General features: G+C 40.3%; 1 protein-coding gene across 4 annotated transcripts in view; it reads left to right on the top strand.

Moving 5' to 3' along the window:
- Window positions 1–9,501: 9,501 nt before the first annotated feature.
- The window catches only part of znf438 (zinc finger protein 438), a 48,424-nt gene continuing 42,309 nt past the window's right edge, over window positions 9,502–15,616 (top strand). For 3 of the 4 annotated variants that reach the window (XM_025910327.1, XM_003450225.5, XM_005471630.4), the window contains exon 1: window positions 9,502–9,652. The gene's annotated coding sequence lies outside the window, so the exon portion shown is untranslated. The remainder of the gene's footprint in view (window positions 9,653–15,616) is intronic. The other variant, XM_025910328.1, reaches the window with a different exon arrangement.

Here is a 15,616-nt window from a genome sequence, read left to right as displayed (position 1 = left end):
AACACCCCACAAAGATGCAGTTTCAGAGATGCTGTGATCCAGTCATCTAACCATCACAATTTGGCCTGTGTCAAACTCTATTTCTCGTTCTGAGGACAAAATGGTACCTAACCAATCCCACCCACTAACAGGTGCCATGAAAAAGAGAAAATCAGTGTTACTGACTTCATCTGTCAGTGCTCATAATGTTACGCCTGATCGGTGTATGATATAATGTTTAAAATGATCATTATGACTCTGCAGTTGTTATGGGGGGATGTCCCGCTGTAGAAAAAAAACAGCTGTAAAATGTAAAAACTAATAGGATAACTTATAACTTATCGTTAAACTTAGTTTAGTGTCCTCTCAACGTCTGAGCTGAAGTGAAAGCTGCAAATGAGTCATTTGGCTCCGAGTCTCATCTCCTTCACCCTGAAGTTTGTTTACCTTTATCTTTTTGGTAATCTACACACAAAACAAGTCCATCTGAGTAATGCTGCCCCACTCTGCATGGTTTTGTAGTTTAAAATTAGGTGCAAATTGTACGTTATGTCAAAAGCTTTTCATTTCAACCACTTCTGTTAACAAAAAGGCGATATCTCTTTTAGCAAATGTTTTTATTTAGAACATTTTCTCCTGATTTTCCTCTTCATGTTACTAAAATTAAATGCGGTGGCTCCCATAATATAACGGTGTACTTTTCGCTGATTGTGTGACCTTTTAATACCCACTTCTACACGTCATTCCCCCAACTGATGATATGAATCTATATGTCACAGTTCCATTACAAGGAAACACATCTGAGAGTATGCAGTTACAGGTACAATAGTGAGGCTCTATGAGTAAATAGCGCGTGGGTGGTTTATGTTTGTGTATGTGCTTATGTTTCAATCTGTGATAGGCCACTGATGTTTTCACTGGATGAATATGAATACCGCACACCTACTCCTTTCCCACACACACTCACAGAACATCAGAACATTTTTCTGTGCACATGAATAGCGGCGGAGCACTATAAATGAACATCCAAAATGCCAGCAATTACTATGGTGTCCCTTTACTCAACCTCTCCATATTAAACCCCGCTTGTCAAACAGATTGTCTCCGGTGCTCCGAGCAGCCTGTGCTGCGAAACAGTTTTCATTAAGGGAGGATTGCCATGGGCCTTAGCCTGGCGGCTTAATGTAATTTCACAGCTCAGCGTCCGTGCGACCACTTCAGGGTCCAAGCACGGCCACCCACACCTTTACAAGAGCCAGCCAGAGGTGCTGAAAGGGTGACGGGCTGCTAGTAAGTTTTAAGAGCAAAAGGGGAGCCCCAAAATGAAATTCCAGCACAGGAAATGACTGTAATAATAACATAACAACCAGGGAGGCTTTGGAAATAAACATGTACAGAGATAGAGCGCGTTTCGTGTCGTAATGGGGTGTTGAGGACGAGGAAACTCACTCAGCAGTGGGTGCTGTTTTTGATGGGGAAAGGTTTTAAGAAATACAGTGGGATTCTTGTAGTTATGGAAATTATCAATGACGCATTGCAAGATTTGGTTAAACACTGATTTATTCTAAGCCTTTGCTGGCAGTACTTGAAAGGACAGTATACTGTATAGAATATAGTGTAATGCTCATGTTGTTGGCCTAAATAAACTGTGTGTTTTTTGCTGGGGAAGATTATATGATGATACCACGTGTAGAACTTAATACCAAATCACTAATTTAGCTTACTGGTCTTTTAAGGTGTACTGACAAGAGTGGTGATTTATATACAGTAGATTCATGTAGTTGAACCAATCTCTTCACCTCAATCACCTCTTGAGTATTCACCCTGAAGGTGTAAGCCAAGTGTGCAGTGAAACTCCATATTAGAAACACGTGGAGAACATCACACATCTGTACTCAAAGCGACATCTGGACAAAACTGAAAGTCAGATAGACTAGTGTTTCATTTTCATGGTTTACAGCTTTGAAAGGAGCCAAAGAGTCTTGACTTTAGTGCTTTTGAAGGGAGAGGAGCAACAAAGCCAGGCAGAAGTTAGGCTGTTGGAAACTTTAAATAGCCACAAATGCAAGGACACCCACAAACCACCCATGTGGGGGGGGGGGGGGGGGGGGGCAAGGCTGTCTACTCCCAGTTTTGGTCCCAAGCCTGGCAGGAAGTGCATCTGGCATAAAATTATGCATGTGGATCGTAAAGAATGAGATTTCCACAGAGGAGCGGTCTGGCCTGGGTTAACAACAGTGCTGAAGCTTGGCCAACAGGGTGACGGTGGCAACTGTGCTACTTTTGCTGAAGACAAGGGAGCAGGAGACAGGGAAGGAGTGAGGAGACAGTGAAGGAGAAGGAAAGGAAGGGAATGTGGAGGTGAAATTATAGACAAAAAATGGAGGGACTGTGACTGGTAAATGGAGAGATCTGGCTGATATGCTGGAGAGAAGGAAGGTAGATTTATTGTGCATGTAGGTGACCGTGTGGAAGGGAGATGAAGCCAGAAGCATCTGAGGTAGATTCAAACTATTCTATCATGGTGTACGTAGATGGAATATAGGTAATCTTGGAGGTAGAATATGTGAATAGTGCGAGAAGAGACAGAATCATGGGTTTGAAGTTGGAAACTGTTGGAAGTTGGAAGAGACAGAGTGCAAGGTGATGTTAAGGGAGAATGTAGCATTAGATGTTTGTCTCTAGTCTGGCTTTGGAAATCAAGAATATGAAGAAGCAAGTGAAGGCAGAGGCCAGGATTAAATGGTGGAAGTCAAAGAAGGAAGAATGTTGCAAAGAATTCAGGATGGAGTTGATGGAAGAAGTGAGCATATCAGAAGATCAGGTTGAGCAGTTGGGAGACAAAGTTGGAGAGGCAAAACTGAAATGGTTTGGACATACGGGATAAAGAATGTTGAATACAGAGCTGCTAGATAGAGCAGGCCTGTAAATTAGGCATAACTTGCCACTGTGTAAAAGGTACTATATGAATTAGTAGCTTTACTGCCAACCAGTGAGTTATAACAGCAAGTAAAAGTACATATTTTTTTTCCACTTGATTACAGCAGACTCTGGATGAAGGTGGAGAGGATCTGGAGAGATGGGCATAGCTTCATCAATGACAGTCAGCATCACCAAATTATGCCACTGGTAAAAAACAAACAAACAAGAAAATGCAAATATTTTAGAAAGCCATCAAACTCTGTTTAAAACTAAAAGTTAATAAGTTCATTGAACTGAATTTGTTATATTATAAACCCAAATCTGGGTTGGGACATTGGACTTCTCTAAAAAGTAAAGAAATCAATGGAGCATAATACTGAACCATTACAGAAAATTTATCTGTGTGTAATTTGACATCTTAATCAAAAAATATTTTACAATTTTTTTTCAGCTTTTTTTTTTATAAAACAGTAAATTGTTTTAGCATTAAAAGTCATTTTGATTAAAGACTTTGCACATATTGCTGGATTAAACTTTAGAGAAACATACAAAATCATTTGAGTAACAGTCTCTTAGCCGACTCCTAAGAAGCCTAACAGGAATGCTTATGCCATGATGTCTCCAGTTGTCTGTGTCTGCAACACAGTATAGGCTACTAATGTGCATTTTTCTAACACTATCCTTAATCTTGGGTTTATTTTAGTCAACGTAATATATTTAATATAACATAAAAGATACTTTCCATCTAAAAATTGAAGTTTTCTGTTTGTTTATTTTAATAACACGAAAAACGCTATCATGGGGGGACCCTATAAAAAGGTTCTAAAATTAGTGAAACATTAGGAAATATTGTTAATGAAAAAGTTTCTATTAAAAATGATGGAACTGGGAATGTGTTTGTGACTACAATTGCGTGGGTGAAAATCACCTGATGTTAGCATTCTAGGGTTAGGAGGCTGCGAAAGGGTCAACTTAAGATATATACTTTTTTTTAACAACAGCTCATGCAAAACTACTCTAAATGAGTCCCAGAACAAAAATGAAGAGCTGAAAATAGTAATCTCTGTTATAATGTGCCTTGTTCAATAGCTAAACGCCATGATAGTGCAGCTAACATAACCTAGGGTTTAGCACTAGCATGGGGTTTAGCATAACATTACAGGAAAACAGCTATGCTATTTCCAGGGAAACAAAATCTGCCCATCAGCACATCTGCATTTCAATAACTGAAGTCTTGTCTGATAAACTTTGCCAACTGTACATTCTGATTTTTGTACGGGTTATGGCTTTAGATGGTTTCGCCTTTTTCAAATTTTTGTGCTAAGCTAAGAGGCTACTAAATATAGCTTCACATTTACTGTACTGACATAAGTGTGGTATTGATCTTCTCATCTACTTTCCATTTTGAGCATTTCCTCAAAAGCTGGCCTGTTCCTTTTGATGTGGCTTCTTGGGAAATTCCCCCTAGCCTGGCCACACGCAACTGGATGTGACTTCAATGCAGCCATATTGCATCTAAGGCACCACCACCATCACTGGTTTATGAGTTAAAACAAAGAAGTCGTTATTTATTGAACGGAAAGGGTTAATTGAAATAAAGGACCAAGGAGCTCAGGTTTACTCTTTCACTGAAAGCCTTGGTAAAACAATGGATGACGCAATAGGTGAGCCAAAAGCAACAATCAGCCCAATCTTCGCATTATGAGTCACGACCGAGAGACGCTCATGCTTATTCAGTGTGTCCATTGAGGTGTGCAGCCTCTTCATTTAATATTTCCATAAGGTTGCATATGAGTGTATGCCAGGCAGTCCCTGTAATAAGGAGGTAATGTATTCTGTGCCAATGGCAAAAAGGTACGCTTGAAACATCCCTCACAGGAGCAGCAGTTTCCAACTTGACAGTGGACACATACATAATTAAGCCAACTAAAAAAAATGAATATTTCATCTCAAAGCATTTTCATCTCCAAACATCAAAACACCTCAACGTCTCACATAATGAGCAAGGTAAAATACTTTTATTCATAGAGGGAATATGCAAGAAGGAATGCTCAGAGTACCTCGCTGAAAAATATATCAGCTGGAAAAGGAGAGGGAGGCCTTATACTGCTCTTTTTTCTTAGTTTGGGTTCTTGTCCTTGGTTCTTTAAGCTCGCGTAAAGAGCTCATTCTTTCCTACGAATGTTGCCGAACCATTTTTTCTCATCTGCAATTGTGTTATTATGTTATATTACAATGTCAGCCTTAATGCTTTGTAGGCGGATCCGGCTATAACTCACTCTGACCTGTAATTCATGACATGTCATCCATGAGTCGCCTCAGGACTTTTGGTTTCGCAGGTATGTGCGCGCATGCCAAAGAAGAGGATAAATTATTCCATAACCTTGCAGTGGTTAAATTTTACTAGTGCGGTCTATGTCAGAGTTTGCCAGAATTTCTTCACTTTTGTGATGGCATAGAGGTTCTGAAAGGTCTCAGCTTCCAAAGAATATGTCATAAATCATTTTGCAGTGGCTTTTAGCGGGGGTAGTGGCTGCACATAGAGCTATAGCAGCAGCACCACGCTAGAGAGGATTACTTTGACCACCAAACCTGCCTCTGACTGGCTCCCCATACACCTTCATAGAAGGGAATTAACCTGCCATGACTTGAAACGCTTTGCTGAGCGCTGGTCGATACTGTCATTATCCTAAAGCAATTCTTAATTCTATTTGGCCCTGAGCTAAAGATCCTTGTATTGATCACAAAGTAGGGATGCCACAACTACTTTTTTCCATAGTTAAGACCTCTATGTGTTGTTAAAAATAAAAGCTTCAGCAGCTCCTATGCACTGCCCAGAGGGAAAGACGCAGCCACAGAATGTCATTTTGGATGTTTAATCATACGTTTCACAGTGATACCTGATGATTTCATCAAGCGTTACAGTTATGAGACACAAATGCTCGAGAGTGGTACCTCTGTGTTTCATCGAAAAAGGCAGCTCTCTTTCATATCCTGTTTTGGGAGATGAGAAATATTGATATCAGTTGCCGAGCACTATCAGCATGAAACAGAGGCTTTCAGTAAAAGCAGCAGTGACAACACCTGTACTGAAGTTCCTGATTACATGCCTTTGTTCTCAAAGCTGTGTGTGTCTGAGCATGCATGTGTGTGCAGGAGAAGAACAGAGACACACAAAAAAGAAAGAAAAAAAGATGGAGAAATCCGAAGTAGCATGTAACCGAATGCTTCTTTTTCTGTCTGTCATCCACACACACAAGCACGCACAAGCAGACAGCATTGCCACCTGCCACAGACTATACACTGCGGCCTTTGACAGCGGTTAACAGAATGGGACATGTGTAGCCCCAGGTGACTCAAATTGCAAAACTAACAACACCATGCTTCATTGCACCAAGAATGCAGTGTGAAACACCAGCAGAAAGGCAGTGTGTGTGTGTGTGTGTGTGTGTGTGTATCCGTGTGCGCATCAATTTACATGTACCAAATGTGTATGTTTTTGGTTATGCATAAGTGTCATAACTGACTCATCCAGTAATGTAATGCAGCAATTAATATGGACTTCATTAGAATTCTTAAAGGAGCCCGAAGCATCAACAAACACAAACTAGATAATGCAGAAATATTGCTATCATTAAGACTCTAACTGCTCTGAGTGTACTTGTTATCCTGTCCTCTATTATTGAAGGATCAAATACATTTATATAGAGAACACTGCACTAAGAACTCAGTCTATCTACACTATTCAAATAATAATAATAATTAAAGGAAGACGTTTTAATCAGAGGACAGCATCAAGTAAGTTAAACTTGTGGGATATTGATGTGATCAGTTAAGTAGCAGAGGGGGTTGTTGATTAGTTTCAGCTGCTTTGGTGTTATAATGAAATTAACAACAGCTGCATTAGAGAAGCAACAATGAGATTACCCCAACACAGGAAGGGTTTTAAGGTGGAGGCCACTCCTTATGACTGTGTTTTTACTAGTTTTATGCTCAGCGAGGGTCAGTGTCACTACTGGTAGCATGAAGGAAACCTGGACCCTACAGAAGTTACACAGGTAGACCAACTCAACCAGGATGGTACATCAATACGTGCCATTGCCGTGAGGTTTGCTGTGTCTCCCAGCACACTCTCAAGAACATGGAGGAGATTCCAGGAGACAGACAGTTATTCACTGAGCTGGAGAGGGTCCTTAACCCATCAGCAGGACCGGTATCTGCTCAATTGTATAAAGTGGAACATTATAAGCACTGCCAGAGCTACAAAATGACCTTCAGCAGGTCACCATCTCTGACCAAACAAGTAGAAACAGGCTTCATGAGGGTGACATGAGGCCCAACGTCCTTTAGTGGGCCCTGTGCTCACTCCATGGCACCATGGAGCCCAACAGACATTTGCCATAGAATACCAGAATTGGCAGCTCCACCACTGGCGCCCTGTGCTTTTCACAGATGAGAGCAGGTTCACCCTGAGCACATGTGACAGATGTGGAAGGGTCTGGAGAAACTGTAGAGAACGTTATGCTGCCTCTAACATTGTTCAGCATGACCAGATTGGTGGTGGGTCAAGAATGGTCTGGGGAGGCACATGCAGACCTCTACAGGCTAGACAATGGCACCCTGACTGCCATTAAGTATCAGGATGAGATTCTTGGACCCATTGTCCGACCCTGCACTGGTGCAGGTAGTCCTGGGTTTCTCCTGCTGCACGACAATGCCCGGCCTCATGTGGTGAGAGTATGCAGGCAGTTCCTGGAGGATAAAGGAATTGACACCATTGACTGGCCCCCATGCTCGACTGACCTAAATCCAATAGAACATCTGTGGGACATTATGTTGTGGTCTATCCGGTGCCACCAGCTTGAACCTCAGACTGTCCAGGAGCTCAGTGAGACCCTGGTCCAGATCTGGGAGGATGTCCCCCAGGACACCATCCATCATATTATTAGCTGCAGGAATACTAGCATGTAGGGGTCATACAAACTACTGAGTACCATTTTGAGTTGCTCCAATGAAATTTCAGCTAAATGGACTAGCTTGCTGCATTATTTTTTCACTTTCATTTTCAGGGTGTCATTTCCATCAAATGGCGTAGGATCCTTTTGTTCCTAACACATTACCAGGTTTACATATGAATAACTTGCGCTTAGTTACAATTGTTTAAACCAAAGATCTTGGAATTTGCATTTGTTTAGAAATAGCCCCAAGACACCCTCCTTGAGTTCCTTGGACTTCCCCATTGTTCTGAGTATTAGTCATTCCGATGAGTGACTAATACTTTTTTTGTGCTGTGTAAGTGAAACTACCAGTTATAGTCATTTATGACAAACAAGAAGTTAATAGGACTTGTTGAGTTAAAGGATATTGTATAACCTTCAGCACCACTTATTAAAATATATATTATATAAAATCAAAAATAAATTCAAATTGGTGAACTCAATTTTTGTTTATAAAAGTCATTAAACATGTATGCTGTACAATCATTCCACCCTGGAAAAAGAACAGTTTAAAGCAATCATTATAAGTGCAAAATTATCATGACATTCACAACTGTGCAGTCATCGTTTATATACAGTCTATGTGAAACATGCCAAAATGCAAAGACAGTCATCCAAAGAAAAAAGACAGTAATGCAAGGAATAAACAGATGAATTGGCAGCGTTGATAAAGTAATAGAGGTTGTCAAACCAAGTATCCACTTTCAAGCTTGCTAGAATTGTACAAACTGTTTTTGCTCTTTGTTTTGTGTTACCGTTTAAATTTGTGCAGTTTCAAAAAAAAAAAAAATCACTCCACCTATTTACTGCTTTCCTGGTAAAATACAAAGAAAACAAAATTGTGTGGCTCAAGACTTTTGCACTGCATTACATATGGAATTTAACTGACTGAAAAGACACGCAGATGCAGTAGGAAACAGAATTAAATTAAGTAATTTCAAAATAAAACAAAAATAAAACAGTGAATGATTATTTATCATCAGTGTTTGAGACATCCCAATTTTTACTGTGATTTTTTGATGCAGAATTATAGTTGTTTTTAGATGCTACCTTTATATACTACTAATACTAATAAGTAAAAACTCAGTTAAACAAAAATATGTGTAAGGGCATTCCTACAAGGTAAGACTGAGGTTCCTCCAAAGGAATGGGGTCCCTTGTGTCACTGCAGCCTTGAAATGCCCTGTTGCATGCTGCACACATACAGTACGTGGTTAAGTGTTTTCATCTAAAATTTTGTAACACCGTTATGCGTCTGTTACCGTGTCCTGCAGTGACCCCCACCAGCCCGCTCTTAAATGTTTGATGTGTCTGAGCTGTCTGACAGTTTCAGTGCTGTGCTGCGCTGCTACAGGTTATTACACGGCCACTCATTGGCTGCTCTGACAGAACAGAGGAAAGTAGGTCCCCGGAATTTTACGGGCCGTACTATTTATGCCTAAACGGGGTGACAAAAGAAATGAGCGACTGTATTATGTTCTTCCCTTTTCACTCAGACCGATAGCGCCAGTGCAGAGTGGCATAATTGTTTGTTGTTTAACTTTTAAAATATAGTTCAAGTGTGGAAACGTTGAGAAAAGTAAGCGCTTAATAAGTCGTACACATTCCTAACCCCTCGCCGGATCAGGCGGTTGGTTTGGCTCAAAATGGCTGTAGAGAAACAGTTTTGAGGATCGACGCTTTTGCCAGGTTTTTAAGAAAAATGAGCCAACCTGTAGTTTGAGGGCACATCCGCCACATAACTGGGGATCCAGGTGAGACAAGTTTAAAGGTTATTCAACATTTGCACCCGACCCGTAGCTTACAGGGGGAAAAAACGAGGCTGAAAACGGCTCGCTTTGCAGTGTTGTCAGGGTGCCTTGTACTTGCAGCGGGAACAATCCCTGGCTTTGGTGTGGATTTATAGTATGGATAGCGGCTTCAAACTGAAATAACAGTCTCCAGAAAGTGTTGAATTTGGTGTTAAAGTACTCATGCATCACACGGTGGGTAGAGGAAATGTAACTACGATGTCACACAGACTGTGTGTAGCTAATGCAGAGCAGGCCTGCGGCTAACCCTGCAGCTGTGCTGTGCACAAATACGTCATCAGGATAGGATTCCCTGCAGTGAGGTGTGTACACTGACACAAAGCAGACCTGAGACATGTGGAAGCAGATACTAGGCTGATTCATATTGTTTTGAATGCAACCCAACTTCTGTCCTCAGCCCAGTTTCTGGGCTTTTAACATGTGAGTGGAGTGAGTGGAGGATCGAGCTGGAGCCCCAGTGTGTATAAATTTGATGGATATCAGCCTTGATTGCTGTAGACGTTATAACTAAGGCTGTGCAGATGGGTCCGGGGTTTAGCCAGGATATGCAGTATAATGCCAGCTGACATTTAGGGGCTGGCAGAGATTTTGTCATTTATACAAATATGTGTGTCAAATATCTAAAATAAAGAACACTGCAAGTCATGTTGCCAAGAATTTCTAGGACGTTTTGCAGCACTGCAATGAGACCCAGCCCCAAAACACTTTTTAATTGTAAGAAGTTGTGATTTTATTATAGCATATGTGATTTTCAAAGTAGATAATAATAGACGTACTGTATATTATCCACCTTAGGCCCTTTGCAGATTAAGAGCTGTGGTGTTTATTCAAGAGCTTCCCAAAAGATGATCAGAACGAAAGAACATCTTCAACATGTGCACAATTTGTTTCAGAGTGTTTTAATCAGTTTTTAATCATGTGAAACTGTGTGCAGTGCTTGACACAGAACTGCCTGTGATTTGTAGTGGAGATTGGAATGTGCACATGTGATGTGATTATACATTCACCCTCTGTGAACACTTATTTTACATATTATCTTCTGAAAAATAACTGATTGTTATCATGGGCGCTCACTGAGTCTGTCATCCTGAAGTTCAACTCTGCGATCTTGGGCAGTGGCACAGGAGATGGTGGTATGGTATTCCTGCTTTGGAATAAAAGCAGATGAAATCAGCAATACTGAGTATTTCTGAAATAGTATTTAGGGGAATCCATTCTCCCCACTCTCTATGCATTGTTTTATGTGCCAGTGGCTGCTGTCCAACCCCCAAAAATGTTTCTACCTCTGTGCTTAACAGCTGACAAGCTGTTCTTTTCATCAAATGCTGCTCATTTTCCCCCCTCCAAACATACCTCTGGTGATAGTCCCAGAAGAGCTCAGTTTACCTGCATGTGTCCAGAGCGCTTGTTTCCAAGTGCAGTCTGGCTTATCCAGATGTTGATTTTTGTGATGAGATGGCAGGTAAGGTTTCCCTCTGATCACTCTTCCAATGTCGGCCCGGTTTGCGCATCCATGCGTCACAGTGGAACCGTCACTCCTGAGTCAGCAAAACCTTCTCGCTGCTCGTTTTTAGAGCCACAGAGGGCTTCTTTCTGTTTTTTTTTCTTTCAGGCATGCTGTTTGATGTGGAAGTCAAGGTTTTGACTTAATTGCCATTGCTTAGTGACATTTTCACACAGTGGAAATCCAAGGCTGGAGGAGGGTTGGCGTCTTTAATAGACCTCCTGTGATTTGCAGGCTTCAGTTTTAGAGCAGCTGTCTGTTTATGGGAGCTGTGGAAGAGTCAGAGAATTTGTAGTATGACAACAACGAGACATGTCCTAGAAACGGAATGAAATCTTTGTTACACCGTTATGTGGTCTTTAGATTTTTGGTTCCAGTTCTAATCTCAGTAAACAGGCTGACGGGCTGCTGTTGATGCCCTTTTCAGTTCTTTCACAGAAGATGGAAAGTGGATATTAAATGCTTTTAAAGATGTTTTAATGACGGATTTTGGATAGGATCGAGGGAGAAAATTCCCCGCCAGTCAGAGCCATCTATTTGGAGCTGGAAATCTGTCTTGCTGTGGTATACATGTTCCAGCCAGTATTCTTGGGCTTTCTTTCTAGACACAGCTATATATTATGGTCACCATCTACAGCAGCCCAGTATTTATTTATTTATACATAATAAAGATGCTGTAACAGTCTATCTTTACTGTGGGAAAGTCTGAAACTTCATTTCAGTGCCTTGCTCAAGAGTTGGCAGTGTTTTAGAGAAGAGCTCTTTTTCTCCTTTTGCTGGTCTGCTTGATTTGATGCCAGTGAGAACTAATTCAGAAGTGCAGAATATCTCTTGTGGTGGCACATTAACAGAAAAAAATGTTTTCACTGGAAAACCCTTTATTCACAGAAATTGCTGTTTCAGCGATATTTGTGCTGATGATGGAAAACAGGTCACGCCACTCAAATCAGAAGATGACTTTCTGCGTTTGGTGGAGGTCTTACACTCATAACAAAACTCCTCCAACACATGCTTCACAAACAGTAACCGCCACCACTCAGTTTCCTACCACCAGCCTCTCCAGTGTGATTGAGCTTGTTGTCATCACTGGAAATCCTGCATTCTGTCTCTGTTCTGATTGGCTGGCTCACAGAAAAAACAATGAAACCAAAAAAAGAAAAGAAAAGCTGAAGAACTGACAGGAAAATCTCTCTCTCTACAAACAGTGTCCTAGCCTGGGGGTAATATCCAGGCATGCAGCTTTAGAGTGTGTGAATGAAAGCATGGAGTAGCCAGGAGGGAGTCATCATGATCATCACCTCTTTTAGCCTGACAAAATAGTACACATTACATAGTATGGAAGTCTGCCATATTTATATATTTGCTCACAATAACAGCATTATTTTAGAAAAAAATAAAAATGGGTATGATCGGTATTACTAGTCCCCCTGAAAAACTGACCAATGCTGTGCATGTGCTTTAACTTTGTAATGCTCAAAGTTTGTAAAGTCAAGTTAAAACTGAGAGTGAGCTTCCAGTTTATACACAGCATACAAACTTCAGAAAAGGTTGGAGCTGTCACGGGCAAAAACCAAATAATTGTTGTTATTGTTGCTGTGGAAAAATTAAATTTCAAGCAGAATAATCTAAGCATCCAAAATATAACTAGGATTCTTGGAAAAGCTGTGTTAAATTCCTTGCTCTGTTTAACAGCACTTAATAATTTTGTCCTGTCTAGGTGTGTGTGTATAATATAAGACGCGCGCTACCAAGTTATTAATTAATACTTTATAGCAGGTAGTCGTCTGCAGATATTCAAACTATCCAGTAGCTTTTGGCAAATAGATGAACAGAGGAATTTTCTCTCTCATCCCTAAACTGCTGCCTTGCTGAACTTGATGTACTCGATGCCATCAGCTCTCCATCAGATGCAGGTTCTGGTTAGTGTGATCATCCACTTCACAGCTGATCATATTAAAGAGATCTGACGGATCACAGGAATTTATCCACCCGGGTGGCAGCTGAGCTAACTGGCAGTGAAAACATGCAGTGGGCAGGGGCTAGCCAGCTAGCAGCAACAAAAGTTAGGAGGACAGTCCACTGGTAAACTGATAGTATATGCAGTGTTCTCTTGGATTGATGGGGAAAGAAATATGCTAACATTTTAAATTAATCATTCCCTTAATTAAAAGGGATAAATGTGTCCCCAGAATGTCTGACTATATCATAAGAATAAATATTCCATAAACCCTGTCAATCAAACATTTACAGTGCTAATGTGTTTCCTTTGGCCCTGGGTAATAACGTCTTTTATGGAAGGAAAAACTCTGAAAAAGGAAAAATTAAAATAAAAAAAAATATATAAGCACTGCTGGACTTTCAGCTAATTTAAAGTAATAATGAATAAGCTGCACTTGTCATTTTATTTACTCTCTTCTTTAGAATAAAATAAAATGCCCACGGAGACGAGCGCAGCATATTAATTGTGAACTTAAATGAAGCATTAAAGGCAGCAGAGCAGCTGGTTGCCTTTCACTCTTAGTGACCTGAATATTTGTGAAGTCCTTGCTGTGTGCGTCCCTGGCCGTTATTTCTATGGGAAAATCGAAAGATTTCTCTAGAACTGCTTTCTACTGGAGAAGAAATTCCTGACAATTAGTCAGTCGACTAATTGAACATAATGGATACATTACTGAAAGTAGTTTTTATAGCAAAGCTGCCACAGACAGCATAGAGACAGTATATTACATGTTATAGCAAATGTAGTTTTTGGTTTCTTGTGAGCTGAACAGAACATTTGGTGATCTCCTCCACTCTCACTCAGTATTGTAATGAATTTATTTCAATGATTTCTGATGTTGTAAACACAAAGCTATTATCTGATCACCAAAATGGTCAGGATCCTTGATCAAAGCTGCAGGCGCTGTTAACCCAAGCAGTGAGGTGTGATGGCAGCACACTGCCAATATTTGCATAAGAAAATGAGTATTTGCATGCTGTACAAACGATTAAGTGTGAGGAAAAGTGAAAAGAAAGAGGAAAGGTTTCAGTAAAATAAATAAATAAATTTAGAGCAGTACAATATATTTGGTAGGTGTGTTGTGGTTGTAGGGTTTAACTTGTAATTTTTATACATTTGTATACATATATAGAAATAGTCTTGATTCTTGGTCTTACTGGTACAGGGAAAAAAATTAAAATGATAGTACAGTTTAAAATGACTCAAATAAAAGTAAACATAACAACAAAACAACAACAATGATGATAATCCTAAAAAAGGTGGAAAAAGTGGAGTTTGTGTGTGTCACATTTAAAACATGATTTGATTATTGAAGGATATGATTAAGAAATTAAACTTAAATATCGATATAATATTGCTACAGATAATATGAAACCTGATGCAGCAGATTGGAGAAATCTTCTCCTTTTACCCTTCAGCTGTGTAACACCCCGCTGATGGGGCGTGGCGAGTGGCTCGGACACCCACTGTGTGAACACGATAACTCAAGAATGAGTCGACGTAGGATTTCAAACCGAGACCACAGATGGATCTACTAAAATCTTGGACGAGTTTGAATAGAACGTGACATGAAGGTCAAGATCTAGTTACCTAGGATTTTCAAATTGATACCATACACTACCAAAAGTTTTAGAACACCCCATTTTTTCTAGTTTTTTATTGAAAATGATGCCTTTTATTATGCCTGAGACTTGCTTACTACGACCACTATTAAGCTGTTGTCCTGTAAGCCGCCTGTCAGACGAGCTGTTAACTCTCAGAAGCTTATCCTCTGATTCAGTTGTGGCTTTGGGTCTGCCAGACCTCTTCCTGTCAGAGTTTGCCCCAGTTTCTGAGTGCCTTTTGATGGTGAAGGAAACTGTACTCACTGACACCTTTGCAATTTCTCTGTAGGAAAGGCCTATATTTTTAAGTGTTATGATGCTCTGTCTCTCTCCCATTGTTAATCCCCATTTTTGTAGCCACACAATACTTTCTGCACTACAATATTGTTCAGCTGATGCTCATGAGGGTATGGAACCACAGTGTGTTCCAACACTGCTTTTATGCAGACAGAGGGGGTTATAAGTAATCCAGGAAAGTTGGAGCACCTGTAGGAATTAGTAGCACCAGCTTTCAAGGCTTGATCAACCTTTATTGCCGCAGAACAGCTTTAAATTGTTAACCCATATTGTGTTCCCTGAAAAAGGCCTTTTTGTATCATTCTAAAATCTATGTTATTTTTCAGTTTCGGGTAACCTTAGCGTTTTTGAACCTCTGGCAGTTCACCACTTACCTTTGTACCATTTCAAGCTATTCACTAAACTTGAACGACTTGAATTGCAATGAATAACTAGAAAAACTGCGGTGTTCTAAAACTTTTGACCGGTAGTGTATGTATTAAAAATTCCAATTACGTATGACC

This window comes from Oreochromis niloticus, linkage group LG9 (assembly GCF_001858045.2).
Source record: "Oreochromis niloticus isolate F11D_XX linkage group LG9, O_niloticus_UMD_NMBU, whole genome shotgun sequence".
NCBI classification, from domain to species: Eukaryota; Metazoa; Chordata; class Actinopteri; order Cichliformes; family Cichlidae; genus Oreochromis; species Oreochromis niloticus.
This window is presented reverse-complemented; position numbering and strand designations above follow the sequence as displayed.